The sequence below is a fragment of the Procambarus clarkii genome, chromosome 30 (genome assembly GCF_040958095.1).
Source record: "Procambarus clarkii isolate CNS0578487 chromosome 30, FALCON_Pclarkii_2.0, whole genome shotgun sequence".
Lineage (NCBI taxonomy): Eukaryota > Metazoa > Arthropoda > Malacostraca > Decapoda > Cambaridae > Procambarus > Procambarus clarkii.
The window spans coordinates 9,544,011-9,570,923 of NC_091179.1; the positions used below are offsets into that span (position 1 = coordinate 9,544,011).

Below are 26,913 nucleotides of genomic sequence, written 5' to 3' on the forward strand. Positions count from 1 at the left end.
TTGAGGTACAACATATTAAAGAGTGTAGACGGTTACTGTATGAGCTTTTTACAGAGCGCAGCCTGGAGATTCACTCTGGTTATGGCGGTCGGTGGGGAAAAATGCATCACTTTTGCCTGCAATATTTTCCCCTCAGTTACGTTCGTTTTTATATCTGCCACCATGTTCCTATGTATATCTTACGAATTACAAATGCAACTTACAGCTCACTGACAGTGTTTAAGTAAGAGTGATCTGTAAGATGACTGTGTGCTGGTGTAACTGTGCTAATGTGTTTACTTATTATTTTATTTCATCAGAATGCTAATTCTTGCCTGGTATATTGTGAGTGTAAATCCTTGCGTCTGTCAAACAGGAGGAGTATTGGATCTTAAAGTAAATGTCATGAGGCAACATCTTGCGATATGACTGTGGGAGTGGGATTTAATGTTTTTTTTTTATTTTGCCCCGAGGGGCGAGTTTATTGGGCGGCGCCACTCATTCTCTGAGTGGATACACCACCATACCAGCATGTACAACACTCCCTATTGGAAGAAAACCTGCTGGGTTGTTCTTCCTGTCACTTGTATCCAAACACAGCTGGGACTTGCTTAACTGTCTCAAGTGAACTATGAAAAAGGGTAAAAGCACAGCACCTGGTGAAGATGGCGTCACCTACGACATACTCAACACACTGACTGTGTGAAGTGTGAACAACTTGTCCTCTTAAAAAGATCGTCGCTTTTGGCCGTTTGCCCGTATGGCCGAATTTGGACGTAATTTGAAAATGAAAAAAAACATGAAAATAAATTTGGGATATTTTTTTTTCAACAACAGTAAGTTAAGGGTCCTCTGATAGGTTAGGTGGGCAGGAAATTCTCATAAAGTTTCAAAACGTTATGAAAAACGTTAATTTAAAGTGTCCTCTTATAACCTCTGCGCGTACGCCGGACGACTCAAATAGAAAATGGGAACAGAACGTCACTTTTGTGAGTCGATTTCATTTTAAATTACGTCCAAATTTGGCCATAGCGCGCATACCAGCGAAAAGTGACGTTATTTTTAAGAGGACGGGTTGTGGTAATCCACTACTCCACCTGTTTAACAAATCATTCATAAGTGGAGTGTTGCCCACACAATGGAAACACGCAATAATCGATCCAATACCGAAGCCTAATGACCCTGGCAATTACAGGCCTATCAGTCTCATGTCATGCACTTGCAAGATGCTTGAAAGGATCATCCTAAACCGACTGGTGCACAAAATAGGCAGGTTAGGGGAGGGGTCAATGGATTTGTTAAAGGACGGAGCTCAGCAAACTGTATAGTTAATTACTTGGCTAATGAAACAGCTAGGTACTCTGTATTTGTTGACATTAAAAGAGCCTTCGACAAAGCACAATCCTGCATCCTGGACGAGCTTGCAAGCATGGGTGTCAAGGGGAGACTCATGAAATGGGTTGAAGACTACCTCATAGGGAGAAAGCCAAGGTCTGCTTCAATGGAGCAGTCTCAATGTGAGAGTATGGTCTCTCAAGATTCTCCCACAGCTGACTTGAATGGCTCATTGCAGTGCACTGTGCACCGATCTCGTGCACAGAAGCCTATCTCTGTTACCCTGGATGGTAATCTGTCATGGTGGATGTTCCCAGGAAGCCCACATAACCAGGAATACGTTTAAAATACGGAGGCCGCCGTATGCCCAAGGGTAAATTAGATTCACAGGAATTAAGCATCCATGCCATAGAGTCATTGGGTACATAGCTAGTGCCAAGCGTGAGAGAGAGAGAGAGAGAGGGGACGCCAACGAGGCGACAGATCTGACCTCTAGGGTCAGCCTCAACTGGCGAAATGGAGAATAACAACTGTGACGTGTTCATGACGTCACCTCTGCTATTGATCATGGAATGATCAATATGATTGGTTCCTGCTCTTTTGCTGGAACGCCATTGGTCTGTTGGTGCCCACGAGGAGCCCTGCACGTGGAAGCCCGTACATAGAGGACGTGTCCTGTTCTGTCTATCGGCCAATAGACAGAAGAACACCGTCTATTCCTCTCCGTCAAGTTAAACTCAGCTTCTTTTCGATATACCAACGCTCGCCCAGAATCGCGATTGTAACAATATTGTTTAGAAGACTAGTGACAAATCACCAGAGCGAAACAGACTGGTATCAGGTAACTCCTGGTGACAAATTGAGATCGTCTGTGAGTGACCTAGAGTGAACTAAGGAGTGCCGCTGCCTAAGTAATCTGTGTGTGACTTTTGCCACAATGTACCGCTATAATCATGGTACCATATAATCAGCCACCATCTCACACCAGAGCGTGTAGCAAGCCTCAAGCCGCCAGCTGCCCCGCATCACACTACGGGCTCACCATAGCCCGTGCTACTTAGAACTTTGTTCCAGGTAGCGAATCTTCAACAACTACAACAACCTGTCTCACTGTACTACGTGACGTCACCACCCTTACTCACCGCCAGTGCCATCAAGTGTGTGCGTGCATCTGTTAGACATTCAGCGCGCCCTCCTGCGAGTACCCTCCGTGTCAAGTACGGTTTGTTGGGAAAGCCTGTCGTCAATGGTATTACTTCGTAACGAGCGATACCAGCTGTCAGCTAGGCCACCTCCGAGTTCTTGCATAAATATGCACGAGTGAGTGAGTGAATGGGAGAGGTAGCCTACCTGTAAGTACAAGATCTTGTTATTGTATTATTGTGTCTGTCTGTGTTGATCTGAGGGATCAACCACAGTTCTCACCTTCTTATACCTGACACAGGTATAAGTGGAGACCTAGACACCCGACGGTGTATGTGTTTATCTGTGTGGTATCACGACATTACACTCGTCTGTGAATGTGATCTTCACATACACCACACATTTAGTTATTGTGTGATATTATTATTGTACATGTTATTGCCTGTCCCATTGACAGTGCCATTGTGATTTATTGCGCATCATTACCCGAGTATCCGGTTGGAACTCTTGTGATCCCTTTGTATACTGGGAGTTAAGTTTGCCGTGTTAATGATTGACTGTCAATTGTGTTAAGTTAGGTGTTTCTCCACGATTGGATCCGAATCGATTAGTCAGACGTCAAGAGTCTCGCTAATGCAACCATAGCCTTTCTGATGCGAATCTAAAGTAAATCAAGCACCCTTTGTATTAGTGGTTAAGTTAGTAAATAAACTACTGTTAAGCTTTATGCGGTGTTTCCGTTGAACCACTTCTGAATACTGCCAACTATTTACTCAAGCCTTCAGCTCCAGGTGTCTTCAACACCGAGTTGCCTATTATATACAAATCTATAAATGTGATGAGGACTCTAGGAGTCCTTTAGTGTTTCAAGCATTGTGGAGACTCTAATGACCGATGTGGATCAGGACCAGGTGAGGCTAGTCTGAGAGGAAACCCTCAAGGACTCTAACTCGACCTTGCTCCCAGGCCCTGTACGGTTGCTCTCGTATTTTCTCTGCTGGATTCCGACAGCTTCGTGAAACGTCTGCCACATATACATTGATGACGTACGCATTGCAGTCGGGAAAGCAAAATAGAAAACCCCACACTCAAGAACGATGAATATTGAACTCGGGACCCCCCCCCCCTAGGCGGAGTCTTAAGCTCTACACTATTTATTGTACTTATGAACGCCATTGCAAATATGGATTTGTCGGAAGGAACACAACAAATGGCGTATACAAATGATGTGCTAATACAAGCCCCAACCTTGGGGAAATTTAAACAGTTCATTGAACTCCTTGGAAGGAAATGTATTGAGCTCGGTTTCACTCTCTGTACAAACAAGACAAAAGCATACTCTCATCACAAGCGGGGAGAATATGAAGAACTACAAATTAATGGTGTAACACTTGAATGAATTGACCACTATCGGTACCTTGGCGTCACTGTCGGCTCTAACAAGGGGAAGAAAGAGGAGCTCAACCAACTCATAGGAACATTCAAAAGTCGACTTAGGGCACTGAAAGCTATGACCTGGAATGGGCATGGCGCGTCTAATGCCGTGCTAAAAATGTTGTACACAGTCTATGTGCACTCCGTAATAGGCTATGCTGCACCAGTTTTATGCACCTACTCCCAAAGCGATATGAAAAGGCTCAAAAGTATACGAAATGAAGCCATGACAATCATTCTTGAAGTTCCAAGAACTGCCAAAACGTCTAATCTACGAGAGCAGTTGTCCCTCCTCAGTGTTAAGAGCAGAATTAAGGAACTGAATGCTAAGCTTGCAATTAGGAAAGCCAGAGATCCCCCATTACAACGATATTGCCAAGAAAAAACTGAGTTCTGTGTTACTTACAGGAGAAAACAAGAGAAGCAAAAAATAGCATCACAAATCAATCTGCTACCTTGAAGAACTTCACCTGCTTGAGCAAGCCCGTGAGCCTGTAGAGAGGTTACCTCCCTGGGAGGATGACTCATGCAGGATTATCATCAATGAAATGACAATGAAAAAATCCGACATAATACCACATGAAATGAAACACAAGTATCTCGAGGAAATTTATAAAGAAGCCAGAGACGAAATATATCAAATTTACACTGATAGGTCATCTAATCATGTCAATAACAGGGCTGGTACACCATACAATGTAATTAGGAATAATGCCTTTAAACGCAAAAATGAAGAAAAAGCACGTATTGAAAACTATGTCTCTTCAACGCAAGCAGAGCTAACTGCCATTGTTATGATGTTAAGATTCCTTGAACGAAACACTGATGGCGCAGTGATCTGGACTGATTCAAAAGCAGCATTACAAATCCTAAGCAAAAATCGGGCAGAAAATCTTGTGATAGTCGCTGAAATTAAGAGAGCTATGAATGTACTAACCAATCAGGGAAGAGTCATCAAGTTTCTGTGGATCCCCTCCCATGTTGGAATATGTGGAAATGAACGAGCAGATGTACTGGCTGCTGAAGGAGACCATATTGAATACTTCATACCCAAGACTCTTCTACAAATTAGAGGTATTGTCATTCAACATCCCCGTGACAAGGTAATTGAGGAAAGGAGGACAGAAGCACAAATCATTGAATCTGTACGATGGTACAACATGGTTGCAGCTGGCAGTCCCAGTCATTATGGAGGAGGTGGCCGCGGGAGAGAATCAGTAATAGCGAGAATCCGTCTTGGATACAAATATCCATGGAGATTCGGAATGTAAACACCAATTGAGCAGCAGAGTTGCAGACTCTATGATGAGAGTGATGGATGCGGCCTTGACCACTATCTACGTGAATGTGTACACTTGAGAGGCATTAGAAATATGTGTAGAATAATAAACCCCACATTGTTTGAGTTAGGAAAATTTTTCAATATTTGTCAAATATTGATACTGTTCTTAAAAAGATTCCTCCATTTTGCACCCGCAAGATAACGTAAGATTTTTTCCTATTGGGGATTTTTTTTTATTATTATTTTCTACCACAGACGTGGCCACACATTTACCATGCTAACCACAATATATATATTTTTTCTTCTGTCCTCCATGGACAGGGTGAGAGATCTGTTAAACATATGATTCAGGGATTTATTGAACAATCAACCACAGAAGGTGATTGTAGTGCTTTTAAAATGTTAATCTAACCTGCAGACACAAATATATAGATACACAGAGTTACGACTGCCCCTACATAAAGTGGTCGATGTGTCGTTTACATAGTGTCATTAATGTGCATTTACAGAGGGGAGTGTTGTACATGCTGTTATGGCGGTATGTCCACTCACAGGATGAGTGCCGCTGCCCAATATACTCGCCCCTTGGGGCAAAATTTAAAATTTAAGCTTATCAAACAAGAAGAAGATTAACATTAACTCAAACTCTCAACCTCAACCCTCAACCTCTCAGCCTCAACCCTCAACCTCTCAGCCTCAACCCTCAACCTCTCAGCCTCAACCCTCAACCTCTCAGCCTCAACCTCTCAGCCTCAACCCTCAACCTCTCAGCCTCAACCCTCAACCTCAACCTCTCAGCCTCAACCTCTCAGCCTCAACCCTCAACCTCAACCTCTCAGCCTCAACCTCTCAGCCTCAACCCTCAACCTCAACCTCTCAGCCTCAACCTCTCAGCCTCAACCCTCAACCTCTCAGCCTCAACCCTCAACCTCAACCCTCAACCTCTCAGCCTCAACCTCTCAACCTCAACCTTTCAGCCTCAACCCTCAACCTCTCAGCCTCATCCCTCAACCTCTCAGCCTCAACCCTCAACCTCTCAGCCTCAACCTCTCAGCCTCAACCCTCAACCTCAACCCTTAACCTCTCAGCCTCAACCCTCAACCTCTCAGCCTCAACCTCTCAGCCTCAACCTCTCAGCCTCAACCCTCAACTTCAACCCTTAACCTCTCAGCCTCAACCCTCAACCTCTCAGCCTCAACCTCTCAGCCTCAACCCTCAGCCTCTCAGTCTCAACCTCTCAGCCTCAACCCTCAGCCTCTCAGCCTCAACCTCTCAGCCTCAACCCTCAACCTCTCAGCCTCAACCTCTCAGCCTCAACCCTCAGCCTCTCAGTCTCAACCTCTCAGCCTCAACCCTCAACCTCTCAGCCTCAACCCTCAACCTCTCAGCCTCAACCTCAATCTCAACCTCTCAGCCTCAACCCTCAACCCTCAACCCTCAACCTCTCAGCCTCAACCTCTCAGCCTCAACCCTCAACTTCTCAGCCTCAACCTCTCAGCCTCAATCTCTCAGCCTCAACCCTCAGCCTCAACCCTCAACCTCTCAGCCTCAACCCTCAACCTCTCAGCCTCAATCTCTCAGCCTCAACCCTCAACCTTCAACCCTCAACCTCAGCCCTCAACCTCTCAGCCTCAACCTCTCAGCCTCAACCCTCAACCTCTCAGCCTCAACCTCTCAGCCTCAACCCTCAACCCTCAACCTCAACCCTCAACCTCTCAGCCTCAACCTCTCAGCCTCAACCCTCAACCCTCAACCTCTCAGCCTCAACCTCTCAGCCTCAACCTCTCAGCCTCAACCTCTCAGCCTCAACCCTCAACCCTCAACCTCTCAGCCTCAACCTCTCAGCCTCAACCTCTCAGCCTCATCCCTCAACCTCTCAGCCTCAACCTCTCAGCCTCAACCTCAACCCTCAACCTCTCAGCCTCAACCTCAACCCTCAACCTCAATCTCAACCCTCAACCTCTCAGCCTCAACCTCTCAGCCTTAACCCTCAACCTCTCAGCCTCAACCCTCAACCTCTCAGCCTCAATCTCTCAGCCTCAACCCTCAACCTTCAACCCTCAACCTCAACCCTCAACCTCTCAGCCTCAACCTCTCAGCCTCAACCCTCAACCTCTCAGCCTCAACCTCTCAGCCTCAACCCTCAACCCTCAACCTCAACCCTCAACCTCTCAGCCTCAACCTCTCAGCCTCAACCCTCAACCTCAACCCTCAACCTCTCAGCCTCAACCCTCAACATCTCAGCCTCAACCCTCAACCTCAACCTCAACCCTCAACCTCAACCCTCAACCTCAACCCTCAACCTCTCAGCCTCAACCTATCAGCCTCAACCCTCAACCTCAACCCTCAACCTCTCAGCCTCAACCCTCAACATCTCAGCCTCAACCTCAACCTCAACCCTCAACCTCAACCCTCAACCCTCAACCTCAACCCTCAACCTCTCAGCCTCAACCTCTCAGCCTCAACCCTCAACCTCAACCCTCAACCTCTCAGCCTCAACCTATCAGCCTCAACCCTCAACCTCTCAGCCTCAACCTATCAGCCTCAACCCTCAACCTCAACCCTCAACCTCTCAGCCTCAACCTATCAGCCTCAACCCTCAACCTCTCAGCCTCAACCTCTCAGCCTCAACCCTCAACCCTCAACCTCAACCTCTCAGCCTCAACCCTCAACCTCTCAGCCTCAACCTATCAGCCTCAACCCTCAACCTCTCAGCCTCAACCCTCAACCTCAACCCTCAACCTCTCAGCCTCAACCTATCAGCCTCAACCCTCAACCTCTCAGCCTCAACCTATCAGCCTCAACCCTCAACCTCTCAGCCTCAACCTATCAGCCTCAACCCTCAACCTCAACCCTCAACCTCTCAGCCTCAACCTATCAGCCTCAACCCTCAACCTCTCAGCCTCAACCTCTCAGCCTCAACCCTCAACCTCTCAGCCTCAACCTATCAGCCTCAACCCTCAACCTCTCAGCCTCAACCCTCAACCTCAACCCTCAACCTCTCAGCCTCAACCTATCAGCCTCAACCCTCAACCTCTCAGCCTCAACCTCTCAGCCTCAACCCTCAACCTCTCAGCCTCAACCTATCAGCCTCAACCCTCAACCTCTCAGCCTCAACCCTCAACCTCAACCCTCAACCTCTCAGCCTCAACCTATCAGCCTCAACCCTCAACCTCTCAGCCTCAACCTAGGTTACTGTTGATAGGTTAAGTAATAATTGTAAATAAGAAGGAATAAGATGCTTATCTTAACATACTAAGAAGGTTAGGTGAGGTTGGTGTTTTCTATGAAGCTTTTCAAGGTATACTAAAATATTCACAATCAATTAGTATGTCACATATGCACTTATTAAATAAGCCAATATTGACTAAAAGCAAGTGCGAGAACGGGTTGCAATATGAGGAATGTTGCTGCTCTCTGATTGCCAAACGAAACACAGTAGTGACCTCTATCGGCACGCAGGTGAACCAACAAATATCTTCCTAAGTGGACCTACCTGAATTGCACCTAAGCATCTTCTTAGGGCACACTTAGGAACCTTCGTAGCAAACCTACTTACGAAGAAATACATGGAGCTTCCTGAATCTAGGTCCTGGTTCCTTGGGTTGCCTATCATGACCCAAGAACCACACATTATCTTGCAAATTTAAGAAAAGGCTTACCACACAGAAATATCCAACTTGTTCTTTCTAAGGACCCTAGACCCAATCCACCCCTCTGTATGCTTGACCCCAATGGGGTATTCGTAGGTAGGGACCCCCTATTGATGACGTCAAGTCACATGACACCCCGCGACAAATAAGGAATATTCCCCCTGATTGGTCGATGAATCCGGGACACAGATAATTTTTCTACTCGCCTCTCTAGTGGTCAAAAACCACGCACGAACACTCAGGCAATCAATGACCATTACAGAAAATGAAGTGGTGTCAAGGACTAACTATACTATTCAGTCATGCTTCCATCCATACAATTCTCTATTCGAATATTTTCACTTCAAATACTAACGTATTCCACCCAAAACACATATTCAATAAACACACCAATTGAAATACATATTTCCCATTCCAGGAGTATGGACTAACACCCACCCCAACATCTAATCAGGCCACACAAACCAACTGGTTCCCTAACCTAACAGATTAACAAAAAAAATCATGATTTAGCTCCTGGGGGTCGAGAGGGCACTACATTGCTCAACCGTTCCTCAAAATCAATTCCTTATTTGCATCGTTATTCGCTACTCACAACACCGTACGCCACACTACAGCACGCCACACTACAGCACGCCGCACTACAGCACGCCACACTACAGCACGCCGCACTACAGCACGCCGCACTACAGCACGCCACACTACAGCACGCCTCACTACAGCACGCCACACTACTGCACGCCACACTACAGCACGCCGCACTACAGCACGCCACACTACAGCACGCCGCACTACAGCACGCCACACTACAGCACGCCGCACTACAGCATGCCACACTACAGCACGCCTCACTACAGCACGCCACACTACTGCACGCCACACTACTGCACGCCACACTACAGCACGCCTCACTACAGCACGCCACACTACTGCACGCCACACTACTGCACACCACACTACAGCACGCCACACTACAGCACACCACACTACAGCACGCCACACTACAGCACGCCACACTACAGCACGCCACACTACAGCACGCCACACTACAGCACGCCACACTACAGCACACCACACTACAGCACGCCACACTACAGCACGCCACACTACAGCACGCCACACTACAGCATGCCACACTACAGCACGCCTCACTACAGCACGCCACACTACAGCACGCCACACTACAGCACGCCACACTACAGCACACCACACTACAGCACGCCACACTACAGCACGCCACACTACAGCACGCCACACTACAGCACGCCACACTACAGCACGCCACACTACAGCACACCACACTACAGCACGCCACACTACAGCACGCCACACTACAGCACACCACACTACAGCACGCCACACTACAGCACGCCACACTACAGCACGCCACACTACAGCACGCCACACTGCAGCACACCACACTACAGCACACCACACTACAGCACGCCACACTACAGCACGCCACACTACAGCACGCCACACTACAGCACGCCACACTACAGCATGCCACACTACAACACGCCTCACTACAGCACGCCACACTACAGCACGCCACAATACAGCACGCCACACTACAGCACACCACACTACAGCACGCCACACTACAGCACGCCACACTACAGCACGCCACACTACAGCATGCCACACTACAGCACGCCTCACTACAGCACGTAACACTACAGCACGCCACACTACAGCACGCCACACTACAGCACGCCACACTACTACACGCCACACTACAGCACGCCACACTACTGCACGCTACAATACAGTACGCAACACCACAGCACGCCACACTACTGCACGCTACACTACAGCACGCCACACTACAGCACGCCACACTACAACACGCCACACTACAGCACGCCACACTACTGCACGCTACAATACAGTACGCAACACCACAGCACGCCACACTACAACACGCCACACTACAGCACGCCACACTACTGCACGCTACAATACAGTACGCAACACCACAGCACGCCACACTACAACACGCCACACTACAGCACGCCACACTACTGCACGCTACACTACAGCACGCCACACTACAGCAGGCCACACTACAGCACGCCACACTACAGCATGCAACACTACAGCACGCCACACTACTGCGCATCACACTACAGTACGCCACACTACTGCACGTCACACTTCAGTGCGCCACACTAAAGCACGCCACACTACAGTACGCCACACTACAGCACGTCACACTACAGCACGCCACACTACAGCACGCTTCACTACAGCACGCCACACTACAGCACGCCACACTACAGCACGCCACACTATTGCACGTCACACTACAGTACGCCACATAACAGCACGCCACACTATTGCACATCACACTACAGCACGCCACACTACAGTACGTCACACTACTGCACGCCACACTATAGCACACCACACTACAGCACGTCACACTAGAGCACGATACACTACAGTACGCCACACTACTGCACGCCACACTACAGCACGCCACACTACTGCACCCCACAGCACACTACAGCCCACCATACTGCAGTACGCCACACTACAGTACGCCACACTACAGCAGGCCACACTACAGCACGCCACACTACAGCACGCCACACTACAGCACGCCACACTACAGCACACCACACTACAGCACGCCACACTACAGCACGCCACACTACAGCACGCCACACTACAGCATGCCACACTACAGCACGCCTCACTACAGCACGCCACACTACAGCACGCCACACTACAGTACGCCACACTACAGCACACCACACTACAGCACGCCACACTACAGCACGCCACACTACAGCACGCCACACTACAGCACGCCACACTACAGCACGCCACACTACAGCACACCACACTACAGCACGCCACACTACAGCACGCCACACTACAGCACGCCACACTACAGCACGCCACACTGCAGCACACCACACTACAGCACACCACACTACAGCACGCCACACTACAGCACGCCACACTACAGCACGCCACACTACAGCACGCCACACTACAGCATGCCACACTACAACACGCCTCACTACAGCACGCCACACTACAGCACGCCACACTACAGCACGCCACACTACAGCACGCCACACTACAGCACACCACACTACAGCACGCCACACTACAGCACGCCACACTACAGCACGCCACACTACAGCATGCCACACTACAGCACGCCTCACTACAGCACGTAACACTACAGCACGCCACACTACAGCACGCCACGCTACAGCACGCCACACTACTACACGCCACACTACAGCACGCCACACTACTGCACGCTACAATACAGTACGCAACACCACAGCACGCCACACTACTGCACGCTACACTACAGCACGCCACACTACAGCACGCCACACTACTGCACGCTACACTACAGCACGCCACACTACAGCACGCCACACTACAACACGCCACACTACAGCACGCCACACTACTGCACGCTACAATACAGTACGCAACACCACAGCACGCCACACTACTGCACGCTACACTACAGCACGCCACACTACAGCAGGCCACACTACAGCACGCCACACTACAGCATGCAACACTACAGCACGCCACACTACTGCGCATCACACTACAGTACGCCACACTACTGCACGTCACACTTCAGTGCGCCACACTAAAGCACGCCACACTACAGTACGCCACACTACAGCACGTCACACTACAGCACGCCACACTACAGCACGCTTCACTACAGCACGCCACACTACAGCACGCCACACTACAGCACGCCACACTACTGCACGTCACACTACAGTACGCCACATTACAGCACGCCACACTATTGCACATCACACTACAGCACGCCACACTACAGTACGTCACACTACTGTACGCCACACTATAGCACACCACACTACAGCACACCACACTACAGCACGTCACACTAGAGCACGATACACTACAGCACGCCACACTACTGCACCCCACAGCACACTACAGCCCACCATACTGCAGTACGCCACACTACAGTACGCCACACTACAGCAGGCCACACTACTGCACGCCACACTACAGCACGCCAAACTACAGCACGCCACACAACAGCACGTCACACTAGAGCACGCTACACTACAGTACGTCACACTTCTGCACGCCACACGAGAGCACGCCACACCATGCACGCCACACTACTGCACCCCACACCACAGCACACCACACTGCAGCCCAGCATACTACAGTACGCCACACTACAGTACGCCACACTACAACAGGCCACACTACTGCACGTCACACTACAGCACGTCACACTACAGCACGTCACACCACAACACGCCACACCATAGCACGCCACACTATAGCACGCCACACTACAGCTCGCCTCACCATAGAACGTCACACTACAGCATGCCACACTACAGCACGTCACACTACAGCACGCCACACTACAGCACGCCACACCATAGCACGTCACAATATAGCACGCAATACTACAGCATGCAACACTACAGCACGTCACACTACAGCACGCCACACTACAGCACGCCACACTGCAGCAGGCCACACTACAGCACACCATACTACAGCACGCAACACTACAGCACGCCACACTACAGCACGCCACACTACAGCACGTCACACTACAGCACGCCACACTACAGCACGTCACACTACAGCACGCCACACTACAGCACGCCACACCATAACACGTCAAACTACAACACACCATACTACAGCAGGCAACACTACAGCACGTCACACTACAGCACGCCACACTACAGCACGCCACACTACAGCACGCCACACCATAGCACGTCACACTACAGCACGCCACACTACAGCACGTCACACTAAAGACCGGCACACTACAGCACGTCACGGTACAGCACGTCACACTACAGCACGTCACACTACAGCACGCCATACCACAGCACGTCACACTACAGCCCGCCACACTACAGCACGTCACACTACAGAACGCCACACTACAGCACGTCACACTACAGCACGGCACACTACAGCACGTCACGCTACAGCACGTCACACTACAGCACGTCACACTACAGCACGCCACATCATCGCAGCCACACTACAGCACACCACACTACAGTACGTCACCCTACAGCACGCCACACTACAGCACGTCACACTACAGCACGTCACACTACAGCACGTCACACTACAGAACGCCACACTACAGCACGTCACATTACAGCACGCCACACTACAGCACGTCACACTGAAGCACGTCACACTACAGAACGTCACACTGCAACACGTCACACTACAGCACGCCACACCATCGCACGTCACACTAGAGCACGTCACACTAGAGCACGTGACACTACAGCACGCCACACTACAGCACGTCACAGTACAGCACGTCACACTACAGCACGTCACACTAAAGTACGTCACATTACAGCACACCACACTACAGCACGTCACACTAAAGAACGTCACACTACAGCACGTCACACTACAGCACGCAATACCATAGCACGTCACACCATAGCACACTCCACTACAGCACGCCACACTACAGTACGCAACACTACAGCACTCCTCACTACAGCACGCCACACTACAGCACGCCACACTACAGCACGTCACACTACAGCACGCCACACTACAGCACGCCACACTACAGCACGCCTCACCACAGCACGTCTCTCCATAGCACGCCACACTACTGCACGTCACACCACAGCACGCTAAACTACAGCACGCCACACTACAGCACGCCATACTACAGCACGCCACACAACAGCACGCCACACAACAGCACGCCACACTATAGCACGCCACACAACAGCACGCCACACTACAGCACGCCACACTACAGCACGCCATACTACAGCACGCCACACTACAGCACGCCACAATACAGCACGCCACACTACAGCACGCCACACTACTGCACGCCACACTACAGCACGCCACACTACAACATGCCACATTTCAGCACGCCATACTACAGCACGCCACACTACAGCACGCCTCACTACAGCACGCCACACTACTAAACGCCACACCACAGCACGCCACACCACAGCACGCTACACTACAGCACGCCACACTACAGCACGCCACACTACATCATGCTACATTTCAGCACGCCATACTACAGCACGCCACACTACAGCACGCCTCACTACAGCACGCCACACTACTGAACGCCACACTACTGCACGCCTCACTACTGAAGGCCACACCACAGCACGCTACACTACAGCACGCTACACCACAGCACACCACACCACAGCACGGCACACCACAGCACGCTACACTACAGCACGCCACACTACAGCACGCCACACTACATCATGCCACATTTCAGCACGCCATACTACAGCACGCCACACTACAGCACGCCTCACTACAGCACGCCACACTACTGAACGCCACACTACTGCACGCCTCACTACTGAACGCCACACCACAGCACGCTACACTACAGCACGCTACACCACAGCACACCACACCACAGCACGCCACACCACAGCACGCTACACTACAGCACGCCACACCACAGCACGCCACACCACAGCACGCCACACCGCAGCACGCTACACTACAGCACGCCACATTTTAGTACGCCATACTACAGCACGCTACACTACAGCACGCTACACTAAAGCACGTCACAATACGGCACGCCACACTACAGCACGCCACACCACAGCACGCCACACCACAGCACGCCACACTACTGCATGCCACACTACAGCACGCCACACTACAGCACGCCACACCACAGCACGCCACACCACAGCACGCCACACTACTGCGCGCCACACCACAGCACGCTACACTACAGCACGCTTTACAATAGCACGCCACACTACAGCACGCCACACTACAGCACGCTACACTACAGCACGTCACACTACAGCACGTCACACTACAGCACGCCACATCATCGCAGCCACACTACAGCACACCACACTACAGTACGTCACCCTACAGCACGCCACACTACAGCACGTCACACTACAGCACGTCACACTACAGCACGTCACACTACAGAACGCCACACTACAGCACGTCACATTACAGCACGCCACACTACAGCACGTCACACTGAAGCACGTCACACTACAGAACGTCACACTGCAACACGTCACACTACAGCACGCCACACCATCGCACGTCACACTAGAGCACGTCACACTAGAGCACGTGACACTACAGCACGCCACACTACAGCACGTCACAGTACAGCACGTCACACTACAGCACGTCACACTAAAGTACGTCACATTACAGCACACCACACTACAGCACGTCACACTAAAGAACGTCACACTACAGCACGTCACACTACAGCACGCAATACCATAGCACGTCACACCATAGCACACTCCACTACAGCACGTCACACTACAGCACGCCACACTACAGTACGCAACACTACAGCACTCCTCACTACAGCACGCCACACTACAGCACGCCACACTACAGCACGTCACACTACAGCACGCCACACTACAGCACGTCTTACTACAGCACGCCACACTACAGCACGCCACACTACAGCACGCCTCACCACAGCACGTCTCTCCATAGCACGCCACACTACTGCACGTCACACCACAGCACGCTAAACTACAGCACGCCACACTACAGCACGCCATACTACAGCACGCCACACAACAGCACGCCACACAACAGCACGCCACACTATAGCACGCCACACAACAGCACGCCACACTACAGCACGCCACACTACAGCACGCCATACTACAGCACGCCACACTACAGCACGCCACAATACAGCACGCCACACTACAGCACGCCACACTACTGCACGCCACACTACAGCACGCCACACTACAACATGCCACATTTCAGCACGCCATACTACAGCACGCCACACCACAGCACGCCTCACTACAGCACGCCACACTACTGAACGCCACACCACAGCACGCCACACCACAGCACGCTACACTACAGCACGCCACACTACAGCACGCCACACTACATCATGCTACATTTCAGCACGCCATACTACATTACGCCACACTACAGCACGCCTCACTACAGCACGCCACACTACTGAACGCCACACTACTGCACGCCTCACTACTGAAGGCCACACCACAGCACGCTACACTACAGCACGCTACACCACAGCACACCACACCACAGCACGCCACACCACAGCACGCTACACTACAGCACGCCACACTACAGCACGCCACACTACATCATGCCACATTTCAGCACGCCATACTACAGCACGCCACACTACAGCACGCCTCACTACAGCACGCCACACTACTGAACGCCACACTACTGCACGCCTCACTACTGAACGCCACACCACAGCACGCTACACTACAGCACGCTACACCACAGCACACCACACCACAGCACGCCACACCACAGCACGCTACACTACAGCACGCCACACCACAGCACGCCACACCACAGCACGCCACACCGCAGCACGCTACACTACAGCACGCCACATTTTAGTACGCCATACTACAGCACGCTACACTACAGCACGCTACACTACAGCACGTCACAATACGGCACGCCACACTACAGCACGCCACACCACAGCACGCCACACCACAGCACGCCACACTACTGCATGCCACACTACAGCACGCCACACTACAGCACGCCACACCACAGCACGCCACACCACAGCACGCCACACTACTGCGCGCCACACCACAGCACGCTACACTACAGCACGCTTTACAATAGCACGCCACACTACAGCACGCCACACTACAGCACGCTACACTACAGCACGCCACACCACAGCAAGCCACACCACAGCACGCCACACTACAGCACGCCACACTACAGCACGCTACACTACAGCACGCCACACTACTGCACGCCACACTACAGCACGCCACACTGCAGTACGTCACACTACAGCATGTAACACCACAGCACGCCGCACTACAGCACGCCACACCACAGCGCGCCACACTACTGCACGCCACACTACAGCACGCCACATTTCAGCACGCTATACTACAGCAAGCCACACTACAGCACGTCACACTACAGCACACCACACTACAGCACGTCACACTACAGCACGCCACATTTCAGCACGCTATACTACAGCAAGCCACACTACAGCACGCCACACCACAGCACGCCACACCACAGCACGCAACACTACAGCACGCCTCACCACAGCACGTCTCACCATAGCACGCCACACTACTGCACGTCACACCACAGCACGCTAAACTACAGCACGCTAAACTACAGCATGCCACACTACAGCACGCACACTACAACACGCCACACTACAGCACGCCACACTACAGCACACCTTACTACAGCACGCCACATTTCAGCACGCCATACTACAGCACGCCACACAACAGCACGCCACATTTCAGCACGCTATACTACAGCAAGCCACACTACAGCACGTCACACTACAGCACACCACACTACAGCACGTCACACTACAGCACGCCACATTTCAGCACGCCATACTACAGCAAGCCACACTACAGCACTCCACACCACAGCACGCCACACCACAGCACGCCACACTACTGCACGCCACACCACAGCACGCCACACTACTGCAAGCCACACCACAGCACGCCACACCACAGCACGCTACACTAAGCACGCTTTACAACAGCACGCCACACTACAGCACGCCACACCACAGCACGCCACACCACAGCATGCCACACTACAACACGCAACACTACAGCACGCCACACTACTGCACGCCACACTACAGCACGTCACACTACAGCACGTAACACCACAGCACGCCGCACCACAACAGGCCACACTACAGCACGCCACACTACAACACGCCACAATACAGCACACCACACTACAGCACGCCACACTACTGCAAGTAACACCACAGCACGCCACACCACAGCAGGCCACCCCACAGCACGCCACACCACAGCACGCCACACTACAGTAGGCCACACTACAGCACGCCGCACCACAACAGGCCACACTACAACACGCCACAATACAGCAGGCCACACTACTGCACGCCACAACACAGCACGCCACACTACAGCACGCCACACTACAGCACGCCACACTACAGCACGCCACACTACAGCACGCCACACCACAGCACGCCACACCACAGCACGCCACACTACTGCATGCCACACTACAGCACGCCACACTACAGCACGCCACACCACAGCACGCCACACCACAGCACGCCACACTACTGCGCGCCACACCACAGCACGCTACACTACAGCACGCTTTACAATAGCACGCCACACTACAGCACGCCACACTACAGCACGCTACACTACAGCACGCCACACCACAGCAAGCCACACCACAGCACGCCACACTACAGCACGCCACACTACAGCACGCTACACTACAGCACGCCACACTACTGCACGCCACACTACAGCACGCCACACTGCAGTACGTCACACTACAGCATGTAACACCACAGCACGCCGCACTACAGCACGCCACACCACAGCGCGCCACACTACTGCACGCCACACTACAGCACGCCACATTTCAGCACGCTATACTACAGCAAGCCACACTACAGCACGTCACACTACAGCACACCACACTACAGCACGTCACACTACAGCACGCCACATTTCAGCACGCTATACTACAGCAAGCCACACTACAGCACGCCACACCACAGCACGCCACACCACAGCACGCAACACTACAGCACGCCTCACCACAGCACGTCTCACCATAGCACGCCACACTACTGCACGTCACACCACAGCACGCTAAACTACAGCACGCTAAACTACAGCATGCCACACTACAGCACGCACACTACAACACGCCACACTACAGCACGCCACACTACAGCACACCTTACTACAGCACGCCACATTTCAGCACGCCATACTACAGCACGCCACACAACAGCACGCCACATTTCAGCACGCTATACTACAGCAAGCCACACTACAGCACGTCACACTACAGCACACCACACTACAGCACGTCACACTACAGCACGCCACATTTCAGCACGCCATACTACAGCAAGCCACACTACAGCACTCCACACCACAGCACGCCACACCACAGCACGCCACACTACAGCACGCCACACCACAGCACGCCACACCACAGCATGCCACACTACAACACGCAACACTACAGCACGCCACACTACTGCACGCCACACTACAGCACGTCACACTACAGCACGTAACACCACAGCACGCCGCACCACAACAGGCCACACTACAGCACGCCACACTACAACACGCCACAATACAGCACACCACACTACAGCACGCCACACTACTGCAAGTAACACCACAGCACGCCACACCACAGCAGGCCACCCCACAGCACGCCACACCACAGCACGCCACACTACAGTAGGCCACACTACAGCACGCCGCACCACAACAGGCCACACTACAACACGCCACAATACAGCAGGCCACACTACTGCACGCCACAACACAGCACGCCACACTACAGCACGCCACACTACAGCACGCCACACTACAGCACGCCACACTACAGTAGGCCACACTACAGCACGCCGCACCACAACAGGCCACACTACAACACGCCACACTACAGCACGCCACACTACTGCACGCCACAACACAGCACGCCACACTACAGCACGCCACACTACAGCAGGCCACACTACTGCACGCCACAACACAGCACGCCACACTACAGCACGCCACACTACATCAGGCCACACTACTGCACGCCACCCCACATCACGCCACACCACAACACGCCACACTACAGCAGGCCACACTACTGCACGCCACAACACAGCACGCCACACTACAGCACGTCACTCCACAGCACGCTACACCACAGCACGCTACACCACAGCACGCCACACTAAAGCTCGTCGCTCTACAGCACGTCACACTACAGTACGTCACACTACAGCACGTCACACTACAGCTCTTCACACTACAGCACGCCACACTACAGCACGCCGCACTACACAACGTCACACTACAGCACGTCACACTACAGCACGCCACACTACAGCACGCTACACTACAGCACGCTTTACAACAGCACGCCACACTACAGCACGCCACACTACAGCACGCTACACTACAGCACGCCACACCACAGCACGCCACACCACAGCACGCCACACTACAGCACGCCACACTACAGCACACTACACTACAGCACGCCACACTACTGCACGCCACACTACAGCATGTCACACTACAGCATGTAACACCACAGCACGCCGCACTACAGCACGCCACACCACAGCGCGCCACACTACTGCACGCCACACTACAGCACGCCACATTTCAGCACGGTATACTACAGCAAGCCACACTACAGCACGTCACACTACAGCACACCACACTACAGCACGTCACACTACAGCACGCCACATTTCAGCACGCCATACTACAGCAAGCCACACTACAGCACGCCACACTACAGCACGCCATATTACAGCACGCCACACTACAGCACGTCACACTACAGCACGCCACACTACAGCACACCTTACTACAGCACGCCACATTTCAGCACGCCATACTACAGCACGCCACACAACAGCACGCCACATTTCAGCACGCTATACTACAGCAAGCCACACTACAGCCCGTCACACTACAGCACACCACACTACAGCACGTCACACTACAGCACGCCACATTTCAGCACGCCATACTACAGCAAGCCACACTACAGCACTCCACACCACAGCACGCCACACCACAGCACGCCACACTACTGCACGCCACACCACAGCACGCCACACTACTGCAAGCCACACCACAGCACGCCACACCACAGCACGCTACACTAAGCACGCTTTACAACAGCACGCCACACTACAGCACGCCACACCACAGCACGCCACACCACAGCATGCCACACTACAGCACGCAACACTACAGCACGCCACACTACTGCACGCCACACTACAGCACGTCACACTACAGCACGTAACACCACAGCACGCCGCACCACAACAGGCCACACTACAGCACGCCACACTACAACACGCCACAATACAGCACGCCACACTACAGCACGCCACACTACAACACGCCACAATACAGCACGCCACACTACAGCACGCCACACTACTGCAAGTAACACCACAGCACGCCACACCACAGCAGGCCACCCCACAGCACGCCACACCACAGCACGCCACACTACAGTAGGCCACACTACAGCACGCCGCACCACAACAGGCCACACTACAACACGCCACAATACAGCAGGCCACACTACTGCACGCCACAACACAGCACGCCACACTACAGCACGCCACACTACAGCACGCCACACTACAGCACGCCACACTACAGTAGGCCACACTACAGCACGCCGCACCACAACAGGCCACACTACAACACGCCACACTACAGCACGCCACACTACTGCACGCCACAACACAGCACGCCACACTACAGCACGCCACACTACAGCAGGCCACACTACTGCACGCCACAACACAGCACGCCACACTACAGCACGCCACACTACATCAGGCCACACTACTGCACGCCACCCCACATCACGCCACACCACAACACGCCACACTACAGCAGGCCACACTACTGCACGCCACAACACAGCACGCCACACTACAGCACGTCACTCCACAGCATGCTACACCACAGCACGCTACACCACAGCACGCCACACTAAAGCTCGTCGCTCTACAGCACGTCACACTACAGTACGTCACACTACAGTACGTCACACTACAGCACGTCACACTACAGCTCTTCACACTACAGCACGCCACACTACAGCACGCCGCACTACACAACGTCACACTACAGCACGTCACACTACAGCACGCCACACTACAGCACGTCACACTACAGCACGCCACACTACAGCTCGTCACACTACAGCACGTCACACTACAGCACGCCACACCACAGCACGCTACACTACAGCACGCTTTACAACAGCACGCCACACTACAGCACGCCACACTACAGCACGCTACACTACAGCACGCCACACCACAGCACGCCACACCACAGCACGCCACACTACAGCACGCCACACTACAGCACACTACACTACAGCACGCCACACTACTGCACGCCACACTACAGCACGCCACACTACAGCATGTCACACTACAGCATGTAACACCACAGCACGCCGCACTACAGCACGCCACACCACAGCGCGCCACACTACTGCACGCCACACTACAGCACGCCACATTTCAGCACGCTATACTACAGCAAGCCACACTACAGCACGTCACACTACAGCACACCACACTACAGCACGTCACACTACAGCACGCCACATTTCAGCACGCCATACTACAGCAAGCCACACTACAGCACGCAACACCACAGCACGCCACACCACAGCACGCCACACTACAGCACGCCTCACCACAGCACGTCTCACCATAGCACGCCACACTACTGCACGTCACACCACAGCACGCTAAACTACAGCACGCTAAACTACAGCATGCCACACTACAGCACGCACAATACAGCACGCCACACTACAGCACGCCACACTACAGCACGCCTTACTACAGCACGCCACATTTCAGCACGCCATACTACAGCACGCCACACAACAGCACGCCACAAAACAGCACGCCACACTACAGCACGGCATACTACAGCACGCCACACAACAGCACGCCACACAACAGCACGCCACACCACAGCACGCCACACAACAGCACGTCATACTACAGCACGCCACACAACAGCACGCCACACTACAGCACGCCTTACTACAGCACGCCACATTTCAGCACGCCATACTACAGCACGCCACACAACAGCACGCCACAAAACAGCACGGCATACTACAGCACGCCATACTACAGCACGCCACACAACAGCACGCCACATTTCAGCACGCTATACTACAGCAAGCCACACTACAGCACGTCATACTACAGCACACCACACTACAGCACGTCACACTACAGCACGCCACATTTCAGCACGCCATACTACAGCAAGCCACACTACAGCACGCCACATCACAGCACGCCACACCACAGCACGCCACACTACTGCACGCCACACCACAGCACGCCACACTACTGCACGCCACACCACAGCACGCCACACCACAGCACGCTACACTACAGCACGCTTTACAACAGCACGCCAATCTACAGCACGCCACACCACAGCACGCCACACCACAGCACGCCACACTACAGCACGCAACACTACAGCACGCCACACTACTGCACGCCACACTACAGCACGTCACACTACAGCACGTAACACCACAGCACGCTGCACCACAACAGGCCACACTACAGCACGCCACAATACAGCATGCCACAATACAGCACGCCACACTACAGCACGCCACACTACTGCAAGTAACACCACAGCACGCCACACTACAGCACGCCACCCCACAGCACGCCACACCACAACATGCCACACTACAGCAGGCCACATTACTGCACGCCACAACACAGCACGCCACACTACAGCACGCCACACCACAGCACGCCACACTACAGCAGGCCACACTACTGCACGCCACCCCACATCACGCCACACCACAGCACGCCACACTACAGCAGGCCACACTACTGCACGCCACACTACAGCACGCCACACTACAGCACGTCACTCCACAGCACGCTACACCACAGCACGCTACACCACAGCACGCCACACTAAAGCTCGTCGCTCTACAGCACGTCACACTACAGTACGTCACACTACAGCACGTCACACTACAGCTCTTCACACTACAGCATGCCACACTACAGTACGTCACACTACAGCACGCCACACTACAACACGTCACACTAAAGCTCGTCACACTTCAGCCCGCCACACCACAGCACGTAACACTACAGCACGCCACACTACAGCACGCCACACTACAGCACGTCACACTACAGCTCGTCACACTACAGCCCGCCACACTACAACACGTCACACTACAGCCCGTCACACTACAGCACGTCACACTACAGCACGCCACACTACAGCACGTCATACTACAGCACGTCATACTACAGCACGCCACGCTACAGCTTGTCACACTACAGCACGTTACACTGTAGCACGCCACACTACAGCTCGTCACACTACAGCACGCCACACTACAGCACGCCACACTACAGCTCATCACACTACAGCACGTCACACTACAGCACGTCACACAACAGCACGCCACACTACAGCACGCCGCACTACACAACGTCACACTACAGCACGTCACACTACAGCACGCCACACTACAGCACGTCACACTACAGCACGCCACACTACAGCTCGTCACACTACAGCACGTCACACTACAGCTCGTTACACTACAGCACGTCACTAGAGCTCGTCACACTACAGCACGTCACACTACAGCCAGTTGCACTACAGCACGTCACACAACAGCACGCCACACTACAGCCCGTCATACTACAGAACGTCGTCCTACAGTCCGTCACACTACAGCACGCCACTCTACAGCCCGTCACACTTCAGCATGTCTCACTACAGTTCGTCGTACTACAGCACACCACACTACAGCTCGTCACACTACAGCACGTCACACTGCAGGTCGTCACACTACAGCACGTCATACTAAAACACGTCACACTAAAGCTCGTTACACTACAGCACGTCACACTACAGCTCGTCACACTACAGCACGTCACACTACAGCCCGTTACACTTCAGCAATCCTCACTACAGCACGGTACACTACAGCACGTCCACTGCAGTCCGCCACACTACAGCTCGTCACACAACACCACGTCACACTACAGTATGTTACACTACAGCACATCACACTACAGCCCGTTACACTACAGCACGTCACACTACAGCTCGTCACACTACAGCACGTTACACTACAGCCCGTTACACTACAGCAATCCTCACTACAGCATGGTACACTGCAGCACGTCCACTGCAGTCCGCCACACTACAGCTCGTCACACTACAGCACTTCACACTACAGTATGTTACACTACAGCACATCACACTATTGCCCGTTACACTACTGCAATCCACATTACAGCACGCTACACTACAGCCAGTCACTACATCGCGCCAAAATACAGCACGCAACACTGTAGCACACCACACTACAGTTCGTCACTCTACAGCACGTCACACTACCGAACGCCACACTACAGCACGCCACACTACAGCTCGTCACATTACAGCTCGTCAAACTACAGCACGTCACACTACAGTACGCAACACTACAGCTCGTCACACTACAGCACGCCTCACTACAGCTCGTCACACTACAGAATGCAACACTACAGCTCGTCACACTACAGCACGTCACACTACAGAACGCCACACTACAGCACGCCACACTACAGAATGCAACACTACAGCACGTCACACTACAGCACGCCACACGACAGCACGTCACACTACAGCACGTCACACTTCAGCACGCCACACTACAGCACGTCACACTACTGCACGTCACACTACTGCACGTCACACTACATCACGTCACTCTACAGCACGTCACACTTCAGCACGCCACACTACCGTAAGCAATGCATGTATTCTCAACACAACAATAAATAAACTAACAGGTCCTAAAACGCGTCCTCGTGCGCCCAGATCTCAACGTAACACTGTGACCTCTTTGGCGGCGCCAGCACTACAGTGCCCCGTCTCAACACATGTTGTGAAGCACAACCTGAGGCCACAGCCCACATTGCCAGTCGAAACCACAGCCCACATTGCCAGTCGAGGCCACAGCCCACATCGCGTGTCGAGGTCACAGCCTACATTGCCAGTCGAGGCCACACCCTATATTGTGTGCCGAGGACACAGCCTACATTGCCAGTCGAGGTCACACCCTACATTGTGTGCCGAGGCCACAGCCTACATTGTGTGTCGAGGTCACAGCCTACATTGTGTGTCGAGGCCACAGCCTACATTGTGTGTCGAGGCCACAGACTACTTTGCAAGTCGAGGCCACAGCCTACATTGTGTGTCGAGGCCACAGCCTACTTTGCAAGTCGAGGCCACAGCCTACATTTTGTGTCCAGGTCACAGCCTACATTGTGTGTCGAGGCCACAGCCCACATTGCCAGTCGAGGCCACAGCCTACATTGTATGTCGAGGCCAAAACCTGCAATGCCAATTGAGGCTACAGCCTACATTGCGTGTCGAGGCCACAGCCTAC

General features: G+C 52.8%; 1 protein-coding gene across 1 annotated transcript in view; it reads right to left on the reverse strand.

The window, feature by feature from the left end:
- LOC123765628 (uncharacterized) overlaps positions 1 to 26,398 on the reverse strand; it is a 63,328-nt gene extending 36,930 nt beyond the window's left edge. Inside the window, exon 1 of the mRNA XM_045754304.2 lies at positions 26,313 to 26,398. The gene's annotated coding sequence lies outside the window, so the exon portion shown is untranslated. The remainder of the gene's footprint in view (positions 1 to 26,312) is intronic.
- Positions 26,399 to 26,913: the final 515 nt, after the last annotated feature.